This window comes from Hibiscus syriacus, unplaced genomic scaffold (genome assembly GCF_006381635.1).
Source record: "Hibiscus syriacus cultivar Baekdansim isolate YM2019G1 unplaced genomic scaffold, ASM638163v2 tig00003454_pilon, whole genome shotgun sequence".
In the NCBI taxonomy this organism is placed as follows: domain Eukaryota; kingdom Viridiplantae; phylum Streptophyta; class Magnoliopsida; order Malvales; family Malvaceae; genus Hibiscus; species Hibiscus syriacus.
In genome coordinates this window covers 2,388,644-2,403,143 of record NW_024061972.1, presented here as the reverse complement: position 1 = coordinate 2,403,143, position 14,500 = coordinate 2,388,644, and positions in this window count along the sequence as shown.

The window sequence follows — 14,500 nt, the reverse complement described above, 5'->3', positions numbered from 1 at the left end:
AAATGGGTTTTTGAATGATATGTTGAAATATGAGTTTTTATTTCGGTTTACTAGTTTATTTGAATTCTCAAATAAGTAAATAAGAGATTAGAAGCCTTGGACGTGATTAAAAACATGTTAGAAAAAGTAGTATGATTCTTGGTTTGAGATGTTCTTTAGAGAATTTTGGATGTTATAAGAAGCTAAATGGAGGAAAGTTAGTTGGGTTAAGTGATGTTAAGTTTAAGGGTATTGTTTGATGTAAAAATAAGAGAATTAAACGAAAATTTGTGAAAAATCAAGCTGAAAAATGGAAAATATGGGTAGGGTATTGGTACTAGAATAACAATACCGATAATATAGAATTAATTTTGAAGAATTATGATGAACAATATCGATATTAATGCAATTAGTATCATGAGTGTTGTGGGTATCAATACTAAGATAAAGGTATCGATACCATAGATTCCAGAATGCAAAAATGGTATTGATATTGAAAGGGGGTATCAGTACCATAGTATAGAAGTATCGATACCATGGTAGGGGTACCGATACTATTGAGTCTAGAATTGTAAGATAGGCTAAATTTGTAATAGAAATTGAAAATAATAGTAATTTTGAGTATTATTAAAGTATAAATGTTAGGGAATATACTAAAATTGGTATGGTATGTGTCTTTAATGGATGCCTGTGTAGATCATAACCAAGATCCTGAGTCTAGCAAGAAAAATGGAAAAGATAAAGTTGTTGAATAGCCGGACATCATTATAGCTTATTAGTGAGGCTTATCAGGTGAGCACATTTATTTATTTATATGAGATGAGGAAGACTCGTAATGAGTTAATTTAGAATGTTTCGATTTAATGTACGTTTTTACAATATTTAATATACTTTCATTATGTGTATGAAAATGATATTTTGAATACTTTTTAGAGTATGAACTGCTCTGAAATGAATGAATAAATGAAAATGCATAACGGTGCATTATTGGGATAAAGGTGCCATAAATGAAAAAGCATAACGATGCATTTTTTGGCAGAAAAGTGCCACAAATGAAAATGCATAACGTTGCATTTTGGCAGAAAAGTGTCACTCATGGTTTAACTGATTTTTTTAAATGATTCTTATGATGTATATGAATTATTTCAGATTTTAATAGTCATGATATGTTTATAAATTAATTTTAGTTCATTTACAGTACTATGCCTCACTAAGTAAATTCTTAACGTGTGTTGATTTCACGCGTAGGTAAAAACAAAGACTTAGTCGAGTAAGGTGTGAAGCAGAGAACATCAATCCAAGGTTGACTAATCAATAACTATAGGAAAATGATTTAAGTTATAGCTCTGTAATGTATATGAATCTAAGGAAAATGCTATGTAATGTATTTAAGTTATAGCTCTGTAATAATTTACAATGAATATTTTGTCTTATATTAAAAATGTTTTGTTTTACATTTCAAAACAAAATTTTACAGGTTTATAAATAAGAAAATGATTTTTTAAAGTCATGTGACACTTGTGACTTGTGTACGGGAACATATACGGGAAATGGGTGTTACAAAGGCAATCAATAGAAATATATTCAAGGCAATACAACATATAAAAGTAAACAATAATAATATTCAATGCGTTATGATCACTTTACCTGTATTTCCAATAATGATGCTAATACAAACATGATATGAATAACATATAAATTTCTTACCAATATAATTGTCATGTACTCCATAAGCTCATAAGCTTTTTAACATGTTTATCATTTATTAACCAATAAACCATAGCCCAAACGTATACCTATGAAGACTCTGGGTATTCGAGTTAAAGATGCACCTAAGTGCTTACCATATACACTGAGTGTCCTTACACACCATAGTGTTGCACGGAGCACCTTACACACTACAATGTTGTACTAAGTGTCCTTACACACTATATTTCTAATCCGACTATGCAGCTGCTAGACTCTATGGCATGCCAATTACACCCTGTCATTTAATGAATTACTTGGGCATACAGTCTATTTTATTTTATCCATCAATGGCAAAGTATATTATCATAATTTAACATTGGGTTGTTCATACCCAAAATATCGTTCATGATAAATATCAAATAGGTTCACGATAAACATCATATGTAACGATCAGTGATCAATGCATTTTATATTCAACCTTTGACATATTAGAATATGTCAAATATGTGATGAATGACATAAATATCATGCCAACATAAATAAGGTATACTTATCACAAGTCCTACCTGATGATGTATAAAACATCCATGTATAATGTTATATGTTCATTACACTCTCATTTTAACATTATATATAAGTCAAAATATAAGCCTCACTAAGATTTAACTTAATCATTTGCTTTTGATTTGGTTCAATCCCAATTTTTATCAACATTTCATATTTCATTTTCTGGGAGTTTGTACTACCTTTAAAGAAATATTATTCTGTATTAATCTACACAATAAAAAATTATTCCATTTAAACCAATGTAAATTGGACATGAATATGAATCTAACCATATAAGGTAATCCTTCTAGTTAAAATTATACAACTTATAATGAATTTTGAAATTCGTCCGACAGAATATGTTGTTCCGTTTTTTGACCTATCATCGGTTAACAATTCATATCCTTTTGTATATACCTCGAAATCGGTTTGTTTATATTCTAAACAAAACTATACTGATATACGAATCCAATGGTTAAAATTCATCCTCTAATAATTTTTTATAATTTATGGTAATTTTTTGAACTTATTGTCAAAAACTAAATTTCTAAGCAGACTTCACCAATTTGCATTTTTAGCTTGTCACTAATTATATTAGCTCACCAAATGCACATATATGCATGCATCACACAAATCATATAACATTTTAGGAGTCACTCCTTACCGTAGTAACTCTGTCGCTGGCTCATCGCAAGCCAATGTTTGTTCGATAACATAAGTACAAATTAAATTTGCACTCACCTGACGTCCTTAACTTGCAAACTTCCCTTGGAATTTACCATTTCATCCTTTAAGTTCTCCTTAGCTTTAATAATGTTTGATTTTGATTTCAAGCACACAATATAAATGAGCATCATTACAAAACATATACAAATTCAAACCACATGTTAGAATCTTCCTAACATAGGCACATATTAAAAAATAAATTCCTAAAAATCTTTCGATGCTCGTTCGATACTAATTCCATGTTTGACAACTCCCTAAAATGGCAACTTTTAAGGTCGTTTTCACTTAAGTTATTGTTTGTTTGAAAGCCCATTTAGGACATTTTAGATGCATATAGTTTCATATAGTTGAATTAGTGTTGGTTTTGCTATTTTATCATATAAAGGTATTGTATGAGGGAAATGTGTGGTTGTTTATATTGGGCAGTAAATAGAAAGAAAAAGGTTGAACTGGGAAGAATGTTGTGGCATCACTCATTAATAAAGCATATTGAAATGCCTTGACATTTCTAGCGTGAAAAAAAAAATATTTTTATAAAAAGATAGCTGGCAAGGTACGTGTCTGATGGTTATAACCGTCTGCTGGGGATCACTGCCACCTGGGAGGATAAGACTCACGCCCAAGGAGTGACTATAGGGGTATGATGGGTATTTTGAGTGAAAAATACCATTGATACCCTTAGATATTTTTATTATTTAATACACCTCACATGAGAGAGGAAGGTGGTTGCACACAGTTAGATTTTCCAGCTAGATTTTCTCTATCTTCTCCGCCGTTTCCTTCCTTCCATTCTCTTAGCGGTGTTCATCCATTAACAAGCTCCAAAGAGTGGCGAGCTAGGCATCTGAGAGGAGCTAGCAAGCTAAAGCGAGTAGTGATGGTTCAGGAGGGCTCCACCTACGCGCGTCGAATGCTTCTTCTCACTTCCTCATTGTTGTTATTTTTCGCTTGATATTGTGTTGATGGAACGAATGCTTTTCATGTTTTATTTCATTGATGATTCGAGCCACACCATTAACTAACTATATTTCGTGGGGGTGATTTTATGGATGTTTGGTATTATTTTAATGGTAGATTAAAATTTATCTTTTGCATTTACTTGTTTTGCTTATGAATGCTTCATCCTCTAAGTTTGTAAGAGCAACTAGGTGTTCGAGAGAAACTTAGTCATTAATACTTGTAGTATTCGAGAGAAACACAAGTAAGATCCGTATAAGCAATGAGGTGTAGTTTTTCTTAAGCTTAGAATCAGTATAATATTAATATATCCTAATCTCTTAATGCTTGAGAGAGACTAAGATAAGATTTCAACGAATAAAAGTGGTAGTTTTTATCAATAACATAGGTTGCCATTGGTTAACTGAGAGGAGATGTTGTGGCTTTCTATTATATTTGGTTCCTTTGACTAAAGATAGCGAGAGCACTTTCAGCAAGCCTTGTCGAACAAGTGAAGCTTAGATAAATCAAATCTTCTTGAGAGATAAGTTTTAGGATCCTTAAATCAATCCCTACCATTCATTCCCGTGGAAGCTTGTTATGTGAGGAATATCATACTATCATTTGTTTACTGTTTTTACCATTTTGTGTTGCCTTGGTACTGTTATTATTTTTTACTTTATAATTTGCTCTTTTCCACTACATTTCCATCTGCTGCCACATCATACTATCAATCCATATCCACTAACATACACTTTTCATTGTCGTGACATTATCCATTGGTACATATCATCATTAACTATACTTAGATAAATTAGTGTTTTACTTTGGTTAAACTATGTAATTTCCTCCAATCCATGTGGATTCGATACTCACTCGTCACTTTATTACTTGAGTGATTATGTATACTTGCACATTAATTGCGTATAATTTTACAGTACTCACAACAGAAAACATGTTTTTGACGTCGTTGCCGAGAATTACAACGTGAAGTTATATAACTTTGCCATAGCATTTTATTTTTGCTTCTTTATTCTTGTTTACTTTATATTTTATTTTTTCTTTTTCAGACTTATTTTGTATATGCCTAGAAGACATTCTTACGAGCCATTGGAACCTAAGATTGAAGGACTCTTTAGACAAAGGAGACATGCTCAAGAAAATATGTATCAAATTGGAAATTAGGGCATTGGTTAAAATGACAGAAATCAGAATGTCGATCCATTACAAAATGTTGGACCTGTTGATAGGCCTCGTGTTATTCGTGGTCATTTAAATCTGATGCTAGATGATATAAATCCTAGAATTGTGGCACCCAAAATTAATGTTACACATTTTGAGCTTAATCCAGTTAGGTTTAATATGTTGAATTCCATAGGGCATTTTGGGGGCATGCTAACCGAAGATGCCATGCAACATATTGTAATTTTTTGGAGGTTTGTGATTCTTTCCGCCAAGGAGGAGTGCACGAGGATGTGCTAAAATTAAAGTTGTTTCAATATTCTTTGCATGACAGATCAAGGGCTTGGTTGAGTGGTGTTCCATCTGGTTCGATGGAATCATGGGCCGATCTTTGCAAGAGTTTCTTATTTTGATATAACCCACCAAACATGAACACTTAGCTAAGAAATAACTTAGCATCCTTTCGCCAGGGTGACAACGAATCTATGAATGAGTGTTGGGATCGTTACAAGAGTTTTTTTGAGAGTGTTCAAATCATGGTTTTCACGATTAGACTTAAGTATTTATGTTTTATAATGGAGTCAATGCACCCATGAGGATGATGGTTGATGCCTCAACAAATGGGACATTGCTGGATAAATCACGTACTGAAGCGTTTGATATTTTGGATATAATTGCCAATAATGACTATTAATTTTTTTCCTGAAGGCTTGGGAGTAGGAGGAAAACACCTGGAACATTCGAGTTAGATACCAAGGACTCGATGTCCGCTCAACTCTTAGCTATTACTAATATGCTAAAAAAATTACAATGATCTATTGAGGTAACGGTTGTGAAAGCAACTAGCTCGACGTGTTTGTTATGCCAAGGCAATCACCACAAAAGAGAATGCCTAACCAACCATGAGTCCATCAACTTTTTAGGTAATTTTAATTGAGGCAATAATAATGTAGCATGGCGACAACACCCAAATTTCTCATGGAGAAATCAAGAAGCCCGAATGCCAGTCAATCCACTCATTAGCAGAATCACACTAAATCTAAAGGAGCCCATGATGCCAGTTAATCCACTCGTCATACAAAAATGCATAATACCAATAAAAGAGCTTCATCTTCAGCGAGAATTAGTTCATTGGAAGCTATAATTCAAGATTTCATATCTACCACGAAGACAATGTTGTAAAACGATTATACTTTAATTAAGAATCAAAGAGCTTTACTTCATAGTCAAGGCGCTTTACTTCAAAGCCATAGTTCATCTTTAAGAAATTTGGAAGGTCAAGTTGGTCAGATTGTTGCGGCATTGCAAGAGCGTCAGCAAGGACAGTTGCCAAGTGACACTGAAGTCACTAAAACGCATGGAAAATAACATTGTAATCTTTTAACTCTTAGGAGTGGAATGAAATTTAACCAACAAGTCAAGGTTGGTGGGACTCAACATGATGATTCTACCCCCATTATTGAAGAAGTTGAAGCTGAATTACATGATGATATCATTTCTGAGAAGGACAAGGATGACGGTTCTACTAATAAGCCTACCGAGGTACAAAATTATGATGCCACGACAAAAGTAATTTCTACTCCTACAATTAACGAAGCTAAACCCCCACCACCTTTCCCTCAAAGATTAAAGAAGCATAATGATGAAGTTCAGTTCAATAAGTTTGTGGATATTTTTTATCAGCTTCATATCAACATACCTCTCTTGGATGCTATTGAATAGATGCTGACATATGTCAAATTTCTGAAGGCAATTTGCACCAAGAAAAGGAAAGTGGAGAAGTATGAGACAATTGCCACGACAACATAATTTTGTTATTCATTGAGTAAGTTTCAACCAAAGCAAAATGATCCGAGCAACTTCATTATTTCCTGTTCTATAGGAGTTAATTTTGTTGGAAAGGAACTATGTGATCTTGGTTCAAGTGTGAACTTAATGCCAAAATATATATTCTTGAAGCTTGGTATAGGAGATGCGAGACTCACCTTGGTTATTTTACAACTTGCTGACTGATCCCGTGTTAGACCTGAAGGGAGAGTTGAGGATGTCATAGTAAGGGTGGATAAATTTGTGTTTCCAGTCGACTTCCTTATTCTTGACTGTGAAGTTGATGCCAAGGAACCCATCATTATGGGTAGACATTTTCTTGCCACTGGTCTTATTTTTAGAGATTGTGAAAACGGTGAACTCACCATGAGAGTGGTCGATCAGTGTGAGACTGTCAATGTGTTTCGTACTCTCAAGTATGATGATGAACATGAAAAATGCCAAGGCATGTCTGAATTGAACTTATTAACTAAACAAGAAACCAAAATTCTTTTCCATAACAATTTCTTTCAGTTAGTAGACAAGGAATATTCGATTGATGATGAAAGCTTAGAGGACTATGATAAATTCCCAATTGGGATGGAAAAATCTAGTTTACTACTAACTAGATCAGGTAATAATTTTGAACCCTTGAATTTTGTTAAATTTATTCCTCCTAAGCCATCGATATTACATACACCTACTCTAGAGCTTAAACATTTTCCAGGAATCTTAAATATGTTTACTTGGGTAGCGAAAACACGTTACCTATGATTATTTCCTCCAACCTTACTACTAACCAATAGCAAATTTTATTAAATGTTTTGATGCAACATAAGAAAACACTTGGTTGACTATGGCTGATTTTAAAGGTATTAGTCCCACGATTTCATGCATAAGATTCTGCTAGAGGAATGCCATAACAAGTCGATAGAACCACAATGAAGACTAAACCCCGTTATGAAGAAGGTATTAATAAAAGAAATACTTAAATGGCTTGATGATGGAGTGATTTACCCTATATCAAATATCTCATGGTGAGCTTTGTCCTATGTGTGCTGAAGAAAGGAGGCACGACTATGATAACAAACGAGGATAATGAGCTATTACCCACTCGCACTATTACTGGATGGAGGATATTTATAGATTACCGTAAGCTCAACAAAGCTACAAAAGAGGACCATTTTCCTCTACCTTTTATCGATCAAATGTTGGATCGATTGGCAGAAAAAGTATTCTATTACTTTTTGGATGGGTATTCAGGGTACAATCAAATTACCATCCCACCAGAGGACCAGGAGAATACTACATTTACTTGTCCCTATGGCACTTTTACCTTTAGGATGATGCCTTTTGGACTCTGTAATGCTCGGGCAACTATCCAACGATGCATGTAAGCTATATTTTGTGATATGGTTAAGAAATTCATTGAGATCTTTATGGATGACTTCTCAATTTCTGGAGTAGACTTCGAGTGATGCCTCAACAATTTGGCAAAAGTTGTCAAAAGAAGCGAGAAAGCTGATCTTGTCTTGTACTTGGAGAAAGGTCACTTCCTGATGAGTGAAGGCATTGTGTTAGGCCACAAGATATCTCACAAGGGCATTGAGGTGGATAAATAAAAAATTGAAGTGATTGAAAAATTGCCACCGCCAACTTCTGTCAAGGGTATAAAGAGTTTCCTTGGACACGCTGGATTTTATAGAAGACTAATTAAGGGATTCTCAAGATTTCTAAGCCCTTGTGTACATTGCTTCAACAAAACCAACCCTTTGTGTTTGATGAGTTGTGCCTCAGCGTATTCACTGAGCTGAAACAACGATTGATCTCAGCACATATTGTAGTTCCTTCCAATTGGACATCACCCTTTCAGCTGATGAGTGATGCGAGCGATTATGCCGTAAGAGCTATTTTGGGGGAATGCCAAGGTAAACTGTTTCATGTTATATATTATGCTAGTCGTACCTTGAATGATGCACAATTGAACTACACCACCAATAACATATAATTACTTATCATGGTATTTTCTTTTGATAAATTTAGACCATACCTAATAGGAACTAAAGTTATTATTCACAATAATTACTCAGCTATAAAATACTTAGTGAACAAAAAGGATGCAAAGCCTATACTTATTAGGTGGATCTTACTTTTGCAATAATTCAAATTAAAGGTTATAGATAGACAAATGTACTGAGAGCCAAGTTGTGATCATTTATCTAGGTTAGAGAACAATTCTAAATGCCATGACACTGTAGACATTCAAGAGGAATTTCCTGATGGTAAAATTTTATATGCCATGACAATCCCGTGGTATGCCGACCTTGTTAATTTTCTTGTTAGTGGAATACTACCTTTTGATTTGAACAGCTAGGCCAAAAAGAAATTCATGTACGATGCAAGGTATTATTTTTGGGACGAGCCATATTTGTTCAAGCTTTGTGCTGACCAGCTCATTAGATGATGTGTGCCTAAAGAGGAGCAACATGACATTTATACCTTTGTCACAATACCCCAAATGCATGCCATTCTGGAGGAGCAAGGACTGCTATCAAGGTCTGTAATCAGGATTTTATTAGCCAACTCTGTTCAGATATGCTCAAACATTTTACAAATCTTGCGATCGATGCCAACACACTGGAAACATATCCATGCGACATGAAATGCCACTGCAAGGTATTTTGGAAATAGAGTTGTTTGATGTTTGGGGAATCCATTTTATGGGACTATTTCTATCTTATGGAAGTGATTTATACATCTTGATTGCTGTGGATTATGTATCCAAGTGGGTGAAAGCAAGAGCAACATCAAGGAATGACTCTAAAACCGTAATCAAGTTTTTGTTCAATAATATCTTCACTCGATTTGAAGTACCTGAAGCCATCATTAGTGAGGAGGGAACCCACTTCGATAACATGTTGATTGCCAAGGCACTAAGGAGATATGGAGTTCGTCGTAAAATTGTCATGGCATATCATCCACAGACAAATGGTCAAGCTGTGATATCTAGCCGCGAGATCAAGTTAGTGTATGGGAAAGTTTGTCATCTCCCTGTTGAGCTCGAACATAAGGCGTACTGGGCCATTAAGTGATTGAATTTTAATTATCAGTTAGCTGGGAGCAGAGACTACTAGAACTTAATGAAATGAAAGAGTTTAGAACACAAGAATATGAAAATGCACGGATATACGAGGAAAAAACCAAGATATCGCACGACCAAAAACTTATGCCATGGCATTTTCATGTTGGCCAACAAGTGCTGCTTTACAATTCCAGACTTAAACATTTTCCTGGGAAGCTTAAATCTTGATGGTCAGGACCATTTAAGGTGCATCATGTTTATCCCCATGGAGCTGTTGACATCAAGAACATAGACGATGAGACAATCTTCAAAGTCAATGGCCAACGTTTGAAAGCTTACAATTGAGTTCTACCTCTGTGTGACAAGAAAGTGATGTACTTGCACGATGCTTGAGTGTGGCCAACTGAAAACCAAATTTCAATGCCACTACATTGAATTCTGTTGATTGTGCATAAATAATGAATTTTTATTTTTAGTTCTTTTTTCTCAATAATTATAATGATGCTTTGTTTTGTAGGGGACCCACAGTACTGCAGCTCTACGTGCAACGGTTATCAAGGGACGAAAAGACAAAGTAACTAAAGGGGAAAATATTATTTTTACTTTATTCATTTCTTTAATTTTATTCCCTTATTTTTACTTCTTCCTCTCCATTGTCTTTTCATATCACATTTAATTTTACAATTTACTTTTTCTTTTTCCCACCTACCCATTTACCCCATCCATTCATTTCTTTTCAATCGTCCACATACCCCATCTTTCTCACTATTTCCTTTAACTTTTCCCTACATCTTTTCTTCCCTCATTTTCCTTCATAGCTAAAAATATTAAAGCACACAAAGCTCATTCCTTTTTCATTTTTCTTCCTTTAAAACATTACAAAAATGGTGTGTATGATACTTACAGAGGCAGAAGCTCCTATTACTCAACAGTTCGTAAATGATGATGCAAAGATGTGATTTCCAAATTTCAAAAACTGTAATATTTTATTTTAGTTAGGGTTCATTTTTAATGATGAGCAAGATGGTGGTTTCGGGCCAGATGTGATGGAAATTATTGAGCCATTAAAATGGAACAAGTTTGTGAGGCACATCGTTAATGCTTCTTTAGCGAAGGATTTTTATGATAATATTTCCAAGCCAAATCAACATTCCATTGTTGTCCATGGCAAATACATTTGTTTCACACCGTATGCCATTAATCAATAATTTCATTTACAGGGTGTTAAATATCAACATGCAAAGTTTAAGAGAGATACTGACAGTGCAACTTACTACGGAGTTTTGGAGGATTCTGGTTTTTTTAATACCTCTTGGAATGGTCGACAAACCAGTCGTTACTCTGTTAATAGGAAACGTCTTTAACCATGAGTAAAACTGCGAAACAATTTCATGAAGCATAAGCTCATGTCGACCGCCCATAAGACAACGGTAACCCTCCCACGATTAATGCTTTTGCACTCTATTATGGTTATGCGTACTATTAATGTGGGTAAGATAATTGTTGAACAAGTGCATGATTGCATAAGTTAGAAACCTAGTACGTTGGTCTTTCCTAATCTTATTACAACATTATGTCGCAAGAAAAAGGTTAGTGAGAGTAATTTTGATGAAGTTTTATCTGGTGTCTCAGGCATAACAAGTGTCTGGTTGCCATTGCTATTGGTTTTGTATAACCCTAAGTATAAGGCAACTACTAATGAGGAGCTTGGAGATGACAAACCATCCAATGCTGAGGAAAGACTACTTGCTCTCAATGAAAATATCCAGCTCACATAGACTCATTTGCATGTTCTACATGACGATATGAGAAATTTCTTTGGCTTTGTGAAACACAGAGATGTTGTGGTGGAAACTATATTTCAGAAAATGCTTTCCCACGTGCAATATAATTTCCTTGGTTTTCCAAATGAAATTATGCTAGAATTCAAAGTCGAGGCATCTCCAGAACCAGATGAAGTTGATCCCCCTATTGATGAACTGATTTCATACCCTCCCTGATCCCCGATTTTGAACTCACTTATGGTTCCAAGTGACATAACCCCTAGTCCCGTTCCTACATCTAAACTTTCTCCTGCTCGACATAGCAGCCGTCCTATAAAGATATTGGCTGGACGCATCAAAATCTCCCATTACTATTCTAATTCTTTCGATTCTAGCCCTGCACCACTTCGCAAGCGTACAAGACAAGGAGCTCCAACACTTCCACTATAACACCACCACTTAAAACATGAGGTACCTCAATTTGCACTCATTTTGCATTCCATTGCATGGAATGTAGTTTTATTTTTTAGTAAGTTATCTTTAAGCTTTGAGGGTAATGATTAACTTAAGTTTGGGGGAGGTGGTCTTCTTTTTAAAACATTTGCATGATAGTGTTAGCATAACGTTATGCCATGGCTTCAGTAATTGGTAAGATAGTTAGAAAAAATGTTTTGGTGATACCCAGTGATGATGAACTTTTAGGCTAGAAATTGAATGTAAATGATGGTTAGAAATGATACAACTGACTCTAGGGGCTTGAGCTTTGTGAATTATTCTTACATGATTTGTATGTTCTCTATACTTAGGAAATTTAGAAAAGTTTTATGAAGGAACTTTGGTTAGTCTTGGCATTGAAAATTAGTATTTTGCTTAAATGATAAGTCAATGATAACTCCCTTACATATGAGATTGTGAATAAATGATTCAACATAAATGTACAGGGGCACTCCTATTTGTTGTGGCATTGCCTTGAACTTTCTTGAATAAATGGAAGCTAAATCCATATGAGTGAATGAAAGCAGTCACGGGATGATTCTACCTAACTAGCTTGGGGGTGCAATGTATGCTTCCTTACATGTAGAGTGTGGGAAGGTAGGTGTGATGGGCTGACTCTTCTCGTACCAGAATTAAAAAAGAGTAAAAAGGGAGTATAAATGTGTTTAATGAATAAGTAAATGCTTGGGGAAAACTAGGGGACTCATTTATAAATTGTTTAAAATTTTCAAGTATAGATTGGATATAATCACACACACACACTGCCACAAAAACTCTTGACCTAGGGAAATGTACTTGAATTCTTGATATGTCTAGCATGTTGAAGCCTAATTTTTTTGAGGGTTGAAATTCTATTTTTGTCTTGACTGTTTTGTTATTGAATATTGCCAAGACATTATGTTTGTGTTAAGTGTTATCCATTGCTTGAGGACAAGTAATATCTTAAGTTTGGGGGTGTGATAACTCCCTAAAAAGGATACTTTTAAGACCTTTTTCACTTAAGTTATAGTTTGTTTGAAAGCCCATTTAGGTCATTTTAGATGTGTATAATTGTATATAGTTGCATTAGTAGTGGTTGTGTTATTTTATCTTATAAATGTGTTGTATGAGGGAAAGGTGTGCTTGTTTATGTTGTATAGGAAATAGCAAGCAAAAGGTTGAATTGGGAAGGAATGCCATGACATCACACATTGTTGAAGCATATTGAAATGTCTTTGCATTTCTGGTGTAGAAAAAGATAAACAAATATTTTTATAAAATGACAGCTGGCAAGGCACGTGTCTGATGGTTATAATCGCCTGCGACTCTAGGGGTATGATGGGTATTTTGAGTGCAAAATCCCATTAATACCCTTAGATATTTTTATTATTTAATACAGCTCACATGAGAAAGGAAGGAGGTTGTACACATTTAGATTTTCCAGCTAAATTTTCTTCATCTTCTCCACTGTTTCCTTTCTGCCATTCTCTTAGGGTGTTCCTCCATTAACGAGCTCCAAGGAGTGGTGAACTATGATTCCGAGAGGAGCTAGAAAGCTAAGGTGAGTCATGGTGGTTGAGGAGAGCTCCGGCTACGCGTGTCAAAGACTTCGTCTTCCTTCCCCATTACTAGGAAAACGATCTTGAAAATTTTGTGAGAGATAAGGTTGAGGTTTCTAGGGAAATGATCTTGAGAAAGATTAAATTGAGGTTTTTAGTGAAACAAGCATTAAAAGGACTAGAGTAAACTTTCTAGGAGACATTCCCAAGAAAAATGAGGTTACTTGAGTAGCAATCTTTAGGAATACTAAACTAAACTTTCTAGGACATAAGTCCTAAGATAGTCAGGATTGAAGATAATATTACTAAAATATTGACTCCTCTACACAAGAAAGTCATGTTGAGGATTATAGGGACACAATCTTTAGTAAGATAAGATTGAGTTTTCTAGTAGATACGTCCTAAGAAAATCAAGAATGAGGTTCCTTGGGGAATAATCTTAAGAAAAATGAAACTGAGTTTTTTGTGATGCAAGTTCTAATAAGGTCAAGATTGAGGTTTCTAGGGAAACAATCTTAAGAAAGATGGTTCCTTAAAAAAGACTTTATAGACATCCTCATGAGAAAAGAAATAAGGATCTTGTTTCTACTTTGACGAAATGATGAATGAAGCACATGTGCATGTTAAGGTAAAATGTATATCAATGATGTTGATGCATGTTTTCTTGATCAGTGGCCACCAATGGATGCTCAAGAAGTCCTCATTCTCTTTTTGACTAAATCTTCTTTATTTTCTCCCATCAAGGTGCATATTTTTAA